Below are 14,077 nucleotides of genomic sequence, written 5' to 3' on the forward strand. Positions count from 1 at the left end.
AGCCTGTGACTGGTCTTTCCTTCTCTTGACTCAGTCTTCTGCACGAGTGTTTCGTCTGCTTGTTTTTGTGAGGCTCAGCTTATCATGGACCATGCAAGTCACTGCCACATTCAAGGGCATCTAGGTTTTCTCCTCTATGCTCCTCTAGGAGTTTCATATATATCAAAATACATATTTCTGAGCATCTAAAACTACGATAGCAAAATCAAAAGAACAGCCACCTGGGAAAAGCACTCGCATATACATAACTTATTTAAGATTAATAGCCTCAATAAGTAGTGAGGGGCACCTGCGTGGCTCAGTGGTTAAGCGCCCGACTTCGGCTCAGGTCATGATCTCACGGTTCGTGAGTTTGAGCCTTGCATCGGGCTCTGTGCTGACAGCCTAGAGCCTGGAACCTGCTTCGGATTCTGTGTCTCCCTCTCTCTCTGTCCTTCCCCCACTCATGCTCTGTCTCTCTCTCTCTCTCTCAAAAATAAATATAGACTAGAAAATAAATTAAAAAATAAGTAATGAGGCTTTACAAATCAATTGTAACTATTTTAAGAGAGCAGTACAAAGATAACAAAGTAGGTATGTAGAGAATAATCGTAAAAAAAATTAGCCAACATTTTCTTTCAAACTGGTGAGTAAAAAAGAAATCAAAGTTGTGGGAAATCTGGCAATTGCATAGGGACTCTCAAAATAGGGACAATTTTCCAAGAAGGTGTATTAATTTCTACCTTTTTCAGAGTGTTGATGAAAGTAGAAATTGGTAACATTTTCTAGAAAATAGCCTTGTCAGGAAATATCAAAAACCTCTTAAAGTACCCTGTGTTAGGGCTGAACAGTTCTGTTTCTGGGGATTTAACATAAAGTAATCAGAGATGGGGCGCCTGGGTGGTCAGTCAGCTAAGCGTCTGATTTTGGGTCAGGTCATGATCTTATGGTTCGTGGGTTTGAGCCCTGCATCAGATTCTGTGCCTGGAGCCTCCTTGAGATTCTGTGTCTCTCTCTCTCTCTCTTCCCCTCTCCTGCTTGCATTCTCTCTCTCTCTCTCTCTCTCAAAAATAAACATTAAAAATTTTTTAAAAAGTAATCAGAGCTGTTTAAATAAAGATAATCTTAACTTTCATTGTTACATGAATAATTATGCTGCACCATAGAATATTTATTAAATACATTTGAGACACTCAAAACGTAGATTATTTTACAGATATCAAAATAACCTCAGGACCATATTTAATAATATGAAGAAATGCTACTCTAGGCTTTTACATTTCTATTTCCAACAAAAATATTCATAGAAATAAGACTGAAAAAGTACAAATACCAAACAGTTGAAAGTTATATCGTCTAAAATGTAGGACTACAGGAGGCATTTTCTTCTTCTTATGCCTTTTGCAATTTGCTGACTTACCTGCATGTATCTTAATATATAATATATATCATAATAATGTAATATATGTCAATATGTTAGTATGTATTCTTATTAATAAAATAATAGGGGCGCCTGGGTGGCTCAGTCGGTTAAGCGGCCGACTTCAGCTCAGGTCATGATCTCGCGGTCCGTGAGTTCGAGCCCCGCGTCGGGCTCTGTGCTGACAGCTCGGAGCCTGGAGCCTGTTTCCGATTCTGTGTCTCCCTCTCTCTCTGCCCCTCGCCCGTTCATGCTCTCTCTCTGTCTCAAAAATAAATAAAACGTTAAAAAAATAATAATATGCAGTTACACATTGTGTTACATACAACAGATATTACCTGAATCATCTACTGATCTATCATCTATCTTTAAAAAATAGGTCACATGCAAGAAAAAGTTCTCGAGGTCATCAGTTTTGTCACTCTGGGCTTCCCCTTGCCGACGGTTCCGTGGAAAGAATACAGACCCTTGTAAACCTCATTTTTTAGAGTAAGGTCTTCTCTGTGCATCGGACCGTATACCTTCATTTGTGCACTTTGTGAGTGTGAGGACTGTGAACTCAGGGCAACAGGACAGTCGCACTATGTTTTCGGGTAACTGGTCACTTTGCTAACCACCTTGGCTTCCATGGGACGAAACAGAGTCCCTGCTCGCTGACGAAGGGTGATGCTGCGTCACGTCGCCATGCCTCCCTCACTCAGGCTTGTCACATTGCAGTTAAGTGCTAACCAATAGGGTTTTTTTTTTTTTTTTGAGGGGAAACTGAGGGACTTTTTGGCTTCCAGCAGAAGCGCTCCTTTCGCGACCTCCGAAGTCCACGATTTGCCAGGGAGGTTTAAATGCCAGGGTCCTGGAGCGACACCTATTTCCAGATCATTCCTCTATTTTACCTCATGCTCCGTAATCGCCCTGCAGGTGGTTGCGAATCTGTGCCCGTGTGCGGGTGTGCAGGGCGTGTGCGTGCCCGTGTTTGTGTCCGCACGCGGGTCGGCCTCACCAGGACCTTCTGCGGTGCCGCTGGCCTTCGCGGGTGGGGTTGGGCCGGGCTGGCCTCCACTCGGCCGGCGGAGGCCCACCGTCTCCCGCCCGCCTGCCCCCCGCCCCACAGCACAACCCCAGCCACGCACCCACAGAAGCTCCGTCTCAGCCTCTGCCTCCACGGCGCTCAAACTAAACCACTTCCTGTGAAGCGTCTTTTTTCTTTAAATAAAGACCTCTTTACCTTGAAAAGTGGTACCCTTGCCTCTTCTTTCGGAACATGCCGAGCACTTTTGGCCGAGGTGGTTTCTACTTTGCTCCTCCGTTCTGGCCGCTGCCTGCCCTTCCCCAGTGTGCTGCTTGCGCGGCGGCCGGCGCCCCTGCCCCTCTGGTCGTCTGTTCCACGCGTGGACGGACCACGCTCACGAACATGCAGCTGGGAGTGAGTGGCCTGCCGGCTTCCCACGGCCGCTCCGGGTCTTTCTTACGTTAAAGGTCAGATTCTTCAGGAAAGAGGCGCCCCCTGCTCCCCGCCCCGGCATGAGTTGTTTCTAGGTCTACACCTGCAGGAATGGGCTCCTCCCCCCCACAACCTGCTTTCCCCGCCTAGCCTCCGGTCCACGGGGCTAAAGTCCCTTGTCTCCCTGGCTGTCCTGAAGCAGACCACACACACATACACAACCACAGACACGCACATGCACACACACAACCACACACACACTCACACACTTCACACATGCACACACTTCACATGCACACACTTCACACGTGCACACATACACACTCACATGCACACATACACACAGGGTATCTTTGAGGCCAACAGATTCTGAACAGTAAGGGTGGTAATCTGGAGCCTGTATCATTTTCTCTTTCCCCATAAATTAAGATCATTTCCATTACTGACTGACTCCAAGGTTTACCCTTGTCCATACATTAATCATTTCCAAAACTCACCGTCATTAGAAGTCTCTACAAGGTACTTGTCTTTCGGCAGTGGCTTGCTTGCTTTAATTGAGGTGTTCAGTGGATTAGAAATGACGTCATCAGAGAGAAATGGTTGAGTCGGCTGGAAGGGGGTCAAAGCTTCCTCACAGGGAGAGCAGAAGTGCCCGAAGGCATAGTCGTGTTCACTTATTAAAGGTTTATGCATTTCATGCAATTAAGAGGAATCCTGGATGGCGAGTCTCCCCTCCCTCAGAGGAGCCCTCTCTGCCAGGCTGAGATTCGCGGCTCTCCATAGAAAGGAGCGTCAACAGGAACGGGGACGTTCCGACGAGTGGGGCTCATTGTACCTACTTTTCCCTAGACTGCGTAGAAGATGGGTTTCCCAGGCTCAATTTGAGTCGCCTTATTCGTACGCGGTACGGATGTGCTTTACGTTAAGGTCTCAGAACGGGGGTGATCCTTCAGGTTGCTTTCTGAGGTTTCTATGGTTTGCATGAAACCACGAACCGCATCACCCGAGGATGAAATAAGCCTTTTTCCCACTACCAAGTTCAAACTTTACGACACCTGACTTCACCGTTTTCTTTTTTTTTTTAATTTTTTTTAATGTTTATTTATTTTTGAGAGAGAGACAGTGAGAGAGACAGAGCTCGAGAGGGGAAGGGCCAGAGAGAGAGGGAGACACAGAATCGGAAGTGGGTTCCAGGCTCCGAGCTGTCAGCACAGAGCCCAATGTGGGGCTCGAACTCACGAACTGTGAGATCATGACCTGAACCCAAGTCGGACGCTTAACCGACTGAGCCACCCGGGCGCCCCAACTTCACCGTTTTCATTGCCTGGGAAGCGTGCTCCCCTCATGTGCTCCAGACCCACAGCCAGGTCCCAGACGGCGGTGCCTTGGCCGAGAGACGCGGGCAGACAGAGCTCGCATGTGAATGTGCCAGAAGGCTGTTTTTGTTGCCTGTGACACATGGCGGATCCCTGGGGACGTGGGTCAGGATGCCCACCTCCGAGCGGTCGCAACCCCACGTATGACATCTGCCTCCCCCCGAAATGTAACTAACCGCCTACTGTGCAGGGAGGCCTCACCGGGGAGCAACTGACCAGCGCCTCTGTTGCCTGAGTTGCAAATGGCGCCCTTACCAGACAGTAGGCTAGAGAAAGGAGGGGAATCGCTGGGAAACCAGGTCACATTTAGACTACTGCGCCCCATGTATCGTAAACCTCCACGCGCACACGGACCCCCGCACCCCCACCCCGAGTCGTCCCGTTCGCGTCTCAGAGCCAAGTGTGCCAGGCGGGCGCCCAGGCGGGAGCAGCAGGGCCGCAGGAGTCAGAGCGGACTCGGGAAGCCCGCAGCGGGTGGGGCGACCCGGGCGGGCCTCCCTGACACCTTCCTAGAGCCGTCCGGCTGCCAGCAACCTTGGAGGCTTCGACCTAGCCGGCCGGCCTGTCCGGTCCCTGCTGCCTCTTATCTCTGTGCTGATCTGCGTCCGTAAACGAACTGTACGTCTGCAGGTCTCGCGTCCGGCTGGCCCCGGGCACCAAGGGTGAGGCCTATGATGGCAGCACCCCTGGAATGAGCCGTTGGGGGTTCCTACACGTGGCCGTGGGGCCTGCAGGTCCCAGGGTGCGCGCAGGGGCTGACGCTCGTGGCCGCAAGGTCGTCTACGCGCCCCCCCCCCCCATCACAGAGGAGACACTGCCCAGAGTATTCACGTTCAGTGGTCTCAGTCCCGCCCTGAGAATGATCTCTGTCTGTGACACCTCGGTCCCCCTTGGCCAGCCACGTCCCCCACCCCAGTGAGGGGCATCACCTGCCCCGGGGCCCAGACCCGCCATTCCCCAGCCTCCCTCCCCCAATATCTGCTCCAAAAGCCAATCCTGTGGACTGGGGCTCAAAGTGCTTCTCAACCAATGAACTTTTCTCCCTCCTCCCTGCCCCCGGCGAGCCCCAAGTCACCCTGGTTTCCTACCTGGGTCTCTGCAGCACCCCCCACCGCCCCGGCCATCCTCCCGGTGTCCACTGTCCTCCCCAACAGCTCTCCACCCTCCTCTGTGAACTTTGTCCGGCCATGTGCTCCAGCTGCTTCGACCCAAGTGGCCTCCCCTTGACTGTCAGAATTAGACCCGAGCTCCGCCCCCAGGCCCCTGGGCCCTGCGGCCTCTGCCCCGCTTCCCCCCAGGTGCCAGTGTGGGTGCGGTTCAAGGCCCGCCATGGGGTCTGCCCTCCGCCCTCTGCCCTCAGTTTAGCTCACTCTCAGCAGCTGGCTTCTCCCCTCCTGCCCCGCTCTGCCCAGTGACCTCCTTGCAGGGTTCTGCCCGTCCTCAGAGCCAGGGGTGCGATACTGCTCACCTCACCTCCAGCCAGAGGCCCAGGGTCTGGTCTCCACAGAGCACAGGCTTCTCATGGTTCAGATCACCCTTGTGCCTCAGTTCCAGGGCCACCCCTGGTCTTTAGCATGGATTTAGTAAGTGTGCTGATTGTGTTTTGGGGGTGGAGGTGGGGAGGGAAGAAGGAAGGAAGGAAGGAAGGAAGGAAGGAAGGAAGGAAGGAAGAAGGGAGGGAGGGAAGGAGGGAAGAAGGGAGGAAGGAAAGAAAGAAGGGAGGGAGGGAAGAAGGGAGGAAGGAAGGGAGGGAGGAGGGAGGAAGGGAAGAAGGAGGAAGGGAGGGAGGGAGGGGGAGGGAGGAAGGGAGGAAGGGAAGGAGGGAGGGAGGGAGGGAGGAAGGGGGGAAGGGAGGGAGGGAGGAAAGAAAGGAGGGAGGGAGGAAGGGAGGGAAGGAGGGAGGCAAGGAGGCAGGGAGGGAGGGAGGAAGGAAGGAAAGAAAGGAGGGAGGGAGGAAGGAAGGGGGAAGGGGGAGGGAGGAAGGGCAGAAGGGAGGGAGGAAGGGAGGAAGGGAGGAAGGGAGGGAGGAAGGGAGGGAGGGAGGGAGGAAGGGGGGAAGGGAGGGAGGGGGAAGAAAAGAAGGGAGGGAGGGAGGGAGGGAGGAAGGAAGGAAAGAAGGGAGAGAGGGAGGAAGGGAGGAAGGGAGGAAGGAAGGAGGAAGGGAGGAAGGGAGGGGGGAGGGAAGAAGGGAGGGAGGAAGGAAAGAAGGGAGGAAAGGAGGGAGGGAGGGAGGAGCAGGAGGAAGGGGAAGGGAGGGGCAGGGAGACAGAGGTGGGGAGGTCTCCAGGAATGTCCCTTTGGTGTGTGACGGGGAAGCGGCTGAGTCCAAGTTCCCCGGGCTCCAGGTGCGTCCCCATCACCTGGGGACTCAGAAGGATGGTCCCTGGGGTCCCGCCCACCCAAGAGGATGGGAGTCAGTGGGGCAGGTGCTTCCAAACCACCTGTTTGCTTGTGAAGGTTGGGCATCAGTGGCTCGGGCGATGACAGGGCACTGTTGTCACCTGCCCGCAGCAGGAGGACCCTGCGCCCGGCGGACTCGGGGTTCTCGGTTATGGTCTCGGGCGGTCTGCTCGCCGGGGGTCCGGTCGGTCTGTCTGCCGCCTGCACTTTGCCAGTCCTGCTGCTGATCGTGCCTTCTCCTCACGCAGCGGGCATTTGCGGGACCCGCGCGCGCGTTCCGAGGGCAGGGTGAGGGCGTCCTTTCCCTGCGGGGCCCTGCCAGCCGGAGCCAGCTGGGGAAGCCTGGGAGTCCACAGGGACCTGCCGCAGCCACTACCACTAAGTCCCCCGTGGAGGGGACCTGGGACCTGAGCAGAAGGGTCGAGAGGGCGTGACCGCCCCTCCCTGCCCCTCCCTCACTCTCTTTCTCTCTCTTTCCTTCTCTTTTAAAAACTTCCAGCCTGTTGTCTTACCACCTGTTTGGCCTCCAGGATACATCACAGATGGGGTTACGTGTCAGCTCTTCCTGGCACTCGTCGTCCCAAACCTGCCCCCGTCGGTCGTGGAGGCCAAGCTGCCAGCACGCCGGGGTCCCAGGGCGCCCCCAGACTGGGCTCTGAGGGCGTCGGCTGCCGGGTTCCGGTGCAAAGTCTGTGCGAGCGCAGACGGCCCCGGAGGGGACTCAGAGACACCTCCTACGCGCACCCAACTCCCCGCGGCAGGGGTCCCAGTCGAACTTCCTCCAGCCAGGTCCTGGCGCCCTCCTTCCCCTTCCTTCCAGGCTGTTCCAGGAGAGGGCGTCTCTTTCTCTCAATCCACACTGTCTTCCCTCGCTCTTCTCAGTGGCCCCTCTCTGTGCACGCACGTCCCCACGCATATGGAGTAAATGCCTTGCACACTCGTGCAACCCACTCATGCCCACGCGCACACTGAGTGCACACCCACTCACGTCCGCACACACAAACACGCCAGTGCACATCCTCTCCCACCCCAGCGCACACACTCACGCCCATGCACACACGGATAGCTGCCCTCACCTCTCCATTCTCTCCTTTCGGGATGGTTTCCGGTTCCTCCACTGCCCAGCCTCGTGTCAAAGCCCCAACCTGGCCAATCCCCTGGAACGCTTGGCAAAGGTCGGTCGCCCACCTCCTCATCTGCAAAGCCACAGGAAAACCGTAAAACTCCTGTTTTCCGTACCGGTTCCCCCCACCTCCCCTGCGCGCCCCTGTCGGGAAGACCTCTCTGCCCCACCCCTCCGGCTCTGCTTTCTCTCCCCCTTGTGGGCCTCCCGCGGGTCTCCCTGGGCAGCCCTCCACGCTGGGCTTCCTCCCCTGGGGTTTCCCAGCGTGCCACCTTCCCGAGCCCACCTGGCCCCAGCCACTGCCCAGGGAACACCAGGGCCCATCCTGCCCATCCCAGCTCCCAGGGCCTCCCATCCATCCCTGCTCTGGACCATCCTGTCTCCTCTACCTGGTCCCCCTGCTCCCCTCCTGCTCCCCCCTCAGCCAGAAGGAGCCACCCCAAACCCAACTCTGGGAACGTCATGCTCCATAGACCCCTTCTGTTCCTTCTCACTGTTCACAGAAGGCCAGCCCTGCATCGCACGGGATGTCCCTGTGGTTCAGTGTGATGGTTGCATGACGGCAGGCCTGCGGTGGTCCCTGCCGTTTCACTGTCCCCTTCAACAGCCTCCTGACCCCGTCCCGTCTCCCTCCTTGTCCCTGCACGCTGTATATAGGACACTCGGCTGCACACACCTACTACTCCTTCTTGCACACTTGGTTCCCACGTCTGTCTCTTCCTCTTGGGCTGAGCTTCCGCACACTGATCCTTGGGCTGCAGGGCAGAGCTGCCCACCCTCTCAGTTACTTGCTGAGGGAAAGAGCAAACCAGAACACAGGCTCTTGACGAACCAGTGGGAATTAGGCAGAGAGAGTGGAGATGGTTTTTCTGAGCCAACAAGGACCAGAACGTGGGATGTGGTGCCGAAAGTCAGCGTGGGGAAGAGACGAGAACGGGGCGGGCATAACTGCATTCGAACGGACCGAGAACACATCCTCACAACACAGTCCGTTAGCTTCAAAGAGTGAAGTTGTGTTAGTTTTCTCTCACCACTGTAACAATCACGTGCTTACTGCCTCACACACGGTGCGTCTTCGCCTCGTGGCCAGCTGGGTCCTGCTCCAGGCTGCCCTCCTAGGCTGAGATCAAGGTGCCACCAGCTGGGACTTTATCAGGAGGTTCTGGGAGCAGGTCTGCTTCCAGTCCTATTCTGCTTGTTGGCAGAGTTCAGTTGCTTGCAGTTCTAAGATGAGTGGGTGGATGGATGGATGGATGGATGGACGGACAGGTGGATGGGTGGATGGGTGAATAGGTGGATGGATGGATGGATAGGTGGAACAGTGGATGGATGGATGGATGGATGGATGGATGGACGGACGGATGGGTGGGTGGATGGAGGGATGGATGGACAGGTGGGACGGTGGATGGATGGATGATGGATGGATGGAGGGATGGATGGATGGATGGATTGACAGACAGGTGGATGGGTGGATGGGTGAATAGGTGGCTGGATGGATGGACTGGTGGATGGGTGGATAGGTGGATGGGTGGGTGGATGGATTGATGAGTGGATGGACAGATGGGTGGGTGGATGGAGGGATGGATGGACAGGTGGGACGGTGGATGGATGGATGGATGGATGGATGGGTGGATGGGTGGGTGGATGGATGGATGGACAGGTGGGACAGTGGATGGATGGATGGTGGATGGATGGAGGGATGGATGGATGGAGGGATGGATGGATGGGTGGACGGACAGCTGGATGGGTGGATGGGTGAATAGGTGGATGGATGGATGGACTGGTGGATGGGTGGATAGGTGGATGGGTGGGTGGATGGATTGATGAGTGGATGGGTAGATGGGTGGATGGATGGATGGACAGGTAGAACAGTGGATGGATGGATGGATGGATGGATGGATGGACGGATGGATGGGTGGGTGGAGGGATGGATGGACAGGTGGGACGGTGGATGGATGGATGATGGATGGATGGAGGGATGGATGGATGGATTGACAGACGGGTGGATGGGTGGTTGTGTGGGTGGGTGGATAGATGGGTGGACAGGTAGATGGGTGGATGGATAGATGAGTAGGTATATAGATGATGTATGCTGGATAGATGGCAAGTAATGATGGCTTTTGGAGTAACCCCAGATGTATAGTTTTCCCCCCTTGGGGATCCAGGGAGTGTTCAGTGCTGCTCAGTGTCACTGAATATCCTGTTTATAGAACGTAGAATATCCTGTTTCTGGGCACTGGGGATGCAGTCGTGAACCAGAATGCTCACCCATCCTAGATTCTTTCCTTTTCTGTACTTGCTTGGAAATCACTTGCTGTCCCGTCATAAACAAATTTTTTTTGAGGAGTTTCTGGAGACAGCTGTAGCTCACCCTAAATGCCCTGGACAGCCGACTAGGAGCAGCTCCCAAAGGCCAAAACCTCACCCCCTTTGTAGGAGGGGCTCTCCCTGGGAACCAGTGTGGCTCAAAGGCCACGGTGACCCTGCACGTGTTGCAAGACAGTGACCTCTCTGTTCTGTCCCTTTCTCCTCACAAAGTCCAACTTCCTTCCTGTTGGTGGTTGGATTTAGCAAAACTGTTTTTCAGGTGAAGTCCCCCGTGTGGGAATTAGGGGAGTGTGGGTGTGTGTGTGTGAGCACATATGCACATGTGTGTGTGAGTGTCGGTGTGCGTCCACGTGTGTGTGTGTGTGTGTGTGTGTAAGAACAGGGCTGGAGGCAGGTAGGGGGCCCTCGTCACAATCATGAAGGGGGCACAGCGCACACAGAGAGGCTGACGTCGGTACCACGAATGCTTCTGTCACTCACTAAACCCACTGGGTCTAGACTCCTCAGTGCACACATCCCCAAAACAGTATGGCGGGAGGACCCTCTCTGCCCACTTGTAGGAAGATTCCTTTCTCCTTTCCGTCCCTCCCCACCTGCTCACCACTAGGACAGCCACCCTGTCCCTGTCTTTCCTGTGCCTCCTCAGTGGCCTTCCGGGCATTTCTGCCCTTTGGGGGCAAATTTCTAGGGACCACACGGTCCCTGCACAGTGGGATGAAGAAATGAAGAAATGAAGACATTCAGTGGGTTCCCAGAAGTCCAACCCCAGCCTTGCAGAGCCCAAAGCCTGAGGGCATCCAGCTTTGAGGGCACGTAGGCTTTGGTCCATCCTGGGCGGTGGTGAATGCTTCAACAAGACAGTATCATGTTCGCCCCAGAAGGGGCAGCTGGCACTGGGCACCTGAGCACATCAGGGATTTCCACCTCGATCTCAGGATATGTGTGTCCCCTGGTGGGCAAGATTCTCAACGCCCCCCTGCAACCCCTGCCCCTCCGTTTTGAGTACGTGTGGAACCTGCAGATGGGACAGAATGGTCTCACGATGATACTACATTGTAAGGCAAAGGGACAACATCCTGGTGGGTCTGACCTGATCAGGTGAGCTGTCTGAAAGCAGAGTTTTCTCCGGGCAATGACAGAAAAGGAACTCTAAGTAAGAGACGTGCCCCAAACGGCCTGGAGGAAAGTGAGCATCCATGCTATGGACCACCTGCAGGTGCCACGCAGAGGGGACACGGGGGGGCTCCCAGGACCTCAGTGTGGCCCCAGATGATCCCCAGCTACAACTGCAAGGAAACGAATCTTCCCAATGAAACGAGGTTGAACGAAGACCCAGGCGCCGGCTGAGAAGGGCAGCCTGGGAAGAGACACCGAGACTCAAGCCCACTGAGAACCCGAGTGGGGGTCGAGCCACGTGGCATCTGGACTTCAGGCCTCCAGAAACAGCCAGATGATAAATCAGTGCTGTTTTCACCTCCTAAATGTGTGATCATGTGTTACCCAGCAGTGCGTAAGTAGCGCCCGTCTAAAGCTCTGGTTGTGGCCGGCACGCTGGAGATACCCCGACCAACCCGAGCTCGGATATTTTGCAAGCAAGACACGGTAAGTCTGTGTGGGGCTGTGTACCTTGAAGGTTGTCTTCAAACTCCCGTTTGCAAGTCTTGTGCAACAATCCTGAAACTCTGTCCCTGGCAGAATGAGTTTTCTGTTTGGTTTGGGAGGAGAGCCTAATAATCTGGAAGGCTCAGCATCGTGTTGCATCGTGTTGACATTTTTTCTAGTGACTCATTTCAAATTAAATGGAAATCCTGAAAGGATTAATGAGTTCATACGGATTTCGTGTTTGGAGATGGCCGGTAAGTAGGAGCAAAGAGGACTAAGATGGGAGTTATCCCGGGATCGCACAGGAGGCTAACAACTGCACGTAGTTTTGCACTTGAAACACGAGACTTGCTGAGACAATTACAGCGGAAGCATCGAAATGCCTCTCCGGCTGTAATGGGTGAGCCTGAGGAAAGCGGGGCTAATGCGTCGCGGCCCGCAGGTCCCCGCGACGTTCCCTGTGGCAGCACTTGGCGTCTTCCGCTCGCCGCCATTTTGCAAGAAGTCGTGAATGTGTCTGTGGAGAGAAAGCGATCCCTCTGGTTTTTACGGATCACGTCTCTTGCAAGGGACTTTCTCCCGTCGCTTGCCACAATGAAATACGAACGGCTCATCTGGGAGCGTGTTACGCGACGACTCGGCTTTTGGAAGTGTCCTTCCTAGGTGACATTTGACCCTCAGGGCGCGGACATCAGCGCCGCCCCGAGGCTCCCGCGAGCGCCCCCGGCAGGTGCAGAGCAGGAGGGGAGGGCGCCTACGTCGGAGAGCCGAGCGCGTCTCCGCGGGGCTGCTCACATGGGCCTGCCAGGGGAAACCAGACGCGCCGTGTGGCCCGAAGGGGGCAGCGGAGGCCCGGAAGGGGTCGCCCGCTTGGGTGAGAGAAGGAAACTCCGGCCTCCCTAATTAGATGGTGATTGGAAGGGAGCCGGCGCTGGAGCGAAGCACGGCGTCAGTGTCCGTCCCCAGCCCGTGGGGAAGGTCTGCTCGCTGGTCTGCCACGTGGGTGGGGGTGACGCCAAGGCCGTAATGCGCTTAATCGGGTCCCCGTGACTTGCTGCTGGCAACACGCTCATTTCCTCTCGTGAGCTCATTGTGCTCCGGAGGCTTACCTAAGCGTTTTAGTCAGCAGTTTTCGGGGCGGGGGGGAGATTTCAACGCGTTCAACTTCTACACGCTTCCTGTGTCTGTCTTCGAAAGACACGTTCTGCCCGGGATCGAGGGTCTACCACGCACTCTCTTCCTCGGCCAGGCACTTCTGAGCAAGCCACGCCTTTCCCAACTTCCATTCTAGTAACGTCCGCTCCCTCCATCCATCTCCGATGATGGCTTCCACACCAGACATGGTTTCCAGTTCTTCCTGTTTATTAATTAGACTTCAATTTGTTCTCTGTGCCAATTTCCAAACCTCCCACGTTCTTTACTCACCTTTTACTCTTTCCATCAATCAGCTTTTCCCCAGATGTAATTAAACGCTTATAAAATGTGCAGAACATTGTGTGATGTGCTAAGAGGCCCAAGTGAAGGGAGGGAGCACTCCTATCAAATTAGGATATGGGGCACACCCACGAGCCCAACAGGGTTTTTGTAAACGGCTTGTCGACAGGAGAAAGGAACACGGTGCATCTGACTGCGACCTCGGTAAATTATCAACCATATGACACAGGAAATCTACAAACACTGGCTTTCCAAGAGATATTTCCAGAAGTCTGAGAATCTCCAAACACAATAGAGGAAGGTGGTAAGCAGAAATCGCTCTCATCAAGCCGCGGGGCAAACTCAGAAGACTGATCTCGTCTTTTAATCGGTTGATGTAAGCCAATTTATGAAGAAAGGATTGCACAACCTCTGCCACTAAAGAGGCTGTGAGCCAACTGGCTGGTGTTGGAGGGGAGGGAAGCCGTGCCCAGGAGATGGGTCTGGGCACATCCTGACCGCCTAGGACTCATGCCCTGCACCCCAGAGACCGTTGGGCAACGGAGATCGGAGATACGCTGCCTCCCCAGGGTCACCCGGAAATGTGCCGACCAGCTCCGCGGGGAAGCACAGATCATTACAGCCGTTTGTTTTCTTAGCTGCCGACGGGACTCCTCTTCTGTAAATAGCCGTGCCTGCTCTGAACTCTTAGTTTGAGGAGAGCACAGGCCCAGGTTGGCCATGGAGGCAACTCCTTCACCCATCGTGAGCTAAAATTCTGTAATCGGTGAATTCTGAGCATGAACACTTGCCAATCTCAACAACTTATTCAAAATTTGGCGGGGGGGGGGGAGGGGAGTGGAAATAATCCATGCATGAATTGCGATAAATCTAGGAATTAAAGTATCAAACCACAGTTTGAGACGCCACAGAGACTGAAAAGCAGCCTTACGATGTCACATTCGTGGAGACATCATTTGCTTACATAATTACAACAT

This window comes from Acinonyx jubatus, chromosome A1 (genome assembly GCF_027475565.1).
Source record: "Acinonyx jubatus isolate Ajub_Pintada_27869175 chromosome A1, VMU_Ajub_asm_v1.0, whole genome shotgun sequence".
Taxonomy (NCBI): domain Eukaryota; kingdom Metazoa; phylum Chordata; class Mammalia; order Carnivora; family Felidae; genus Acinonyx; species Acinonyx jubatus.